This window comes from Portunus trituberculatus, chromosome 3, assembly GCF_017591435.1.
Source record: "Portunus trituberculatus isolate SZX2019 chromosome 3, ASM1759143v1, whole genome shotgun sequence".
NCBI lineage: Eukaryota > Metazoa > Arthropoda > Malacostraca > Decapoda > Portunidae > Portunus > Portunus trituberculatus.
The window spans coordinates 755,268-758,388 of NC_059257.1; the positions used below are offsets into that span (position 1 = coordinate 755,268).

At 40.3% G+C, this 3,121-nt stretch overlaps 1 pseudogene; it reads right to left on the reverse strand.

Moving 5' to 3' along the window:
* The window catches only part of LOC123508286, a 44,331-nt pseudogene extending 42,277 nt beyond the window's left edge, over positions 1-2,054 (reverse strand).
* Between the last annotated feature and the right edge of the window lie 1,067 nt (positions 2,055-3,121).

Consider the following 3,121-nt stretch of genomic DNA (forward strand, 5'->3'; position numbering starts at 1 on the left):
ACTACCACTAAGCACCATTCGCTCATTGATTGCCTTCCTCACCAGCACAACACCCTCTCTTATGTTTCGCTGTCCACAATTCTCGGCCCTAAGACGTCTTGACACAGGGCCAAACAGCATATCATAAGTCTGGGTGTTGAATATACAGTGGAGATTAATAAGCCAACTACCACTAAGCACCATTCGCTCATTCGCTCCTTCAAATCCTTCCTCACCAACACAACACCCTCTCTTATGTTTCGCTGTAAACAATTCTCGCCCCTAAGACGTCTTCACACAGTGCCCGGCAACAGCATATCATAAGTCTGGGTGTTGAGCGGCCGCTGCTTACCGAGCTAACTACCATTAAGTACCATTCACTCATTCGCTCATTCATATCTTCACTAGAATTTATTTTCGCGTCGTTTTCATCGCTATTTCATCTTCACGGGAATTTATTTTCGCGTAATTTTTCATTCTCTCTCTCTATCATTATTACGTTTTATTCATCTATGTTCCCTTAGTTTATTGTTGATATTCTCGTAATTTCGTTTATTTTTTTACGGATTTAAATTTTGGCTTGTTTGCTTTGTTTATTCCCCTCGTCATGTTGGTGGTGTCTTTATTCGCGTTCTTCGGTCTTCTCGTCCTTACCTCTCCTTTCTCTCCTTCCTCTCTCTCCCTTCCCCTTCATCTCCTTCGCTTCTCCCAGTCAGCCTTTCGTCTCTCCTGTCACTCAGCCAAGGACAAAATGACAAATGAATGACCAAACCAAGTCAAACAAACGCCAACACGGACAAATATTGCTTTATTTCGCTCCCGCTCAGGACACTGCCAGGCTCACACATGATGATGACGATGATGATGATGATGATGATGATGATGGTGATGACAATGATGATGATGAGGATGGTGATGACGATGCGCCACACAATCTCGCTCGGTGCACCTAAACACAGATATAACACAACACACACACACACACAGAGAGAGAGAGAGAGAGAGAGAGAGAGAGAGAGAGAGAGAGAGAGAGAGAGAGAGAGAGAGAGAGAGAGAGAGAGAGAGAGAGAGAGAGAGAGAGAGAGAGAGAGAGTTTTTAGTACGTAGATAACACACACAATAGTAGTAGTTGAAGTAATTGTAATAGTAATAGTAGTAGTAGTAGTAGTAGTAGTAGTAGTTGTAGTAGTAGTAGTTGTAGCAGTTGTAGTAGTAGTAGCAGTAGTAGTAATAATTGTTGTAGCAATAGTAGTAGTGTTTTTCTGCACAAACACACCCTAACACCTCCAAACACACTTAAAACACCTCCAAGCACACCCAAACATACCCAAAACGCATTTTTTCCTTCAACACACTCAAAACACACCCAAACGCCTTCAAAATCACTTCCAAACACTCACACACACTCAAAACACACTCAGTCACCTGCTACCTGCTGTTGCACTGCTGCTGCTGCTGCTGCTGCTACTGCTGCTGCTGCTGCTGCTGCTGCTGCTGCTGACTGCTGCTGCTGCACCACTGCTGCTGCTGCAACAACAACTGCAACTGCACACAACAACCACTGCTGCTGCTGCAACAACTGCACAACTGCTGCTGCTGCTGCTGCTGCTGCTGCTACTACAACTGCCACCTGCTGCTCACCAACTGCTACAACCACTGCTACTGCTGCTGCTGCTGCTGCAACTGCTGCTCAACTGCTGCTGCTGCTGCTGCTGCTGCTACTGCTGCTGCTGCTGCTGCTGCTGCTGCTACTGCTGCTGCTGCTGCTGCTGCTGCTGCTGCTGCTGCTGCTGCTGCTACTGCTGCTGCTGCTGCCTGCTGTTGCTGCTGCTGCTGCTGCTGCTGCTGCTGCTGCTGCTGCTGCTGCTGCTGCTGCTGCTGCTGCTGCAACTACTGCTACCACTGCTGCTGCTGCTGCTGCTACTGCTGCTGCTGCTGCTGCTGCTGCTGCACCTGCTGCTGCTGCTGCAACCACCACAACTGCTGCTGCTGCTGCTGCCTGCACCTGCTGCTGCTGCTGCTGCTGCTGCTGCAACTGCACTACCACTGCTACTGCTACTGCTGCTGCTACTACTACTACTACTGCCACTACTGCTACAGCTAATTAAGTATACTACAGCATAATATATTTTAATCCATCGGTCAATTCAGTTTCTTTATAGTTTCGATGAGCTTTGTATTGAGAGTTGAAGGGGAGACTAGACTATTTTACCTAACTCCTTCGATGCCACACTATGTTCCAAACCAAATCGACTATTTTGACTATGAAGGAAAGGAGGCAGGAGAATCAGAATTGGAGAGAAGGTGGAGGAAACATGGAGGAAAGTCTGTGTAGGTGGAGGTAAGTGGAGGTAACTCGTGGAGGGAGATATGGAGGAAAGAAACACATGTAAAGCTATAGAAACCACACGCTAATAAAGAGGTTGACATCATTAAGGTCTAAATTATTACTAGCTAACACCGCAGTCTCTTCCTTAAGGCCCCGGGAACACTGCACTGTCTATAAGGTCGTTGTCACTGTAGAAGCCAATAAGATTTTCAGCCTTCCAGACAGAAATTGTGTTTTATTAAATGATTAGATTTTTAACGGAAAAAAAAAAAAAAAAAATATATATATATATATATATATATATATATATATATATATATATATATATATATATATATATATATATATATATATATATATATATATATATATATATATATATATATATATATATATATATATATATATATATATATATATATATATATATATATATATATATATATATATATATATATATATATATATATATATATATATATATATATATATATATATATATATATATATATATATATATATATATATATATATATATATATATATATATATATATATATATATATATATATATATATATATATATATATATATATATATATATATATATATATATATATATATATATATATATATATATATATATATATATATATATATATATATATATAGCGTGTATATATTTCATATATATATATCCAATGGTGTTGCTTGCCCTGGCTCCTTTCGTAAAGTGGCTTGTACATGTCTGGGAGGAGAAGATATAGCTCGGTATAGTGTTTGGTGAGAGTTCTGAGAAGTGGTCGTCGCAGA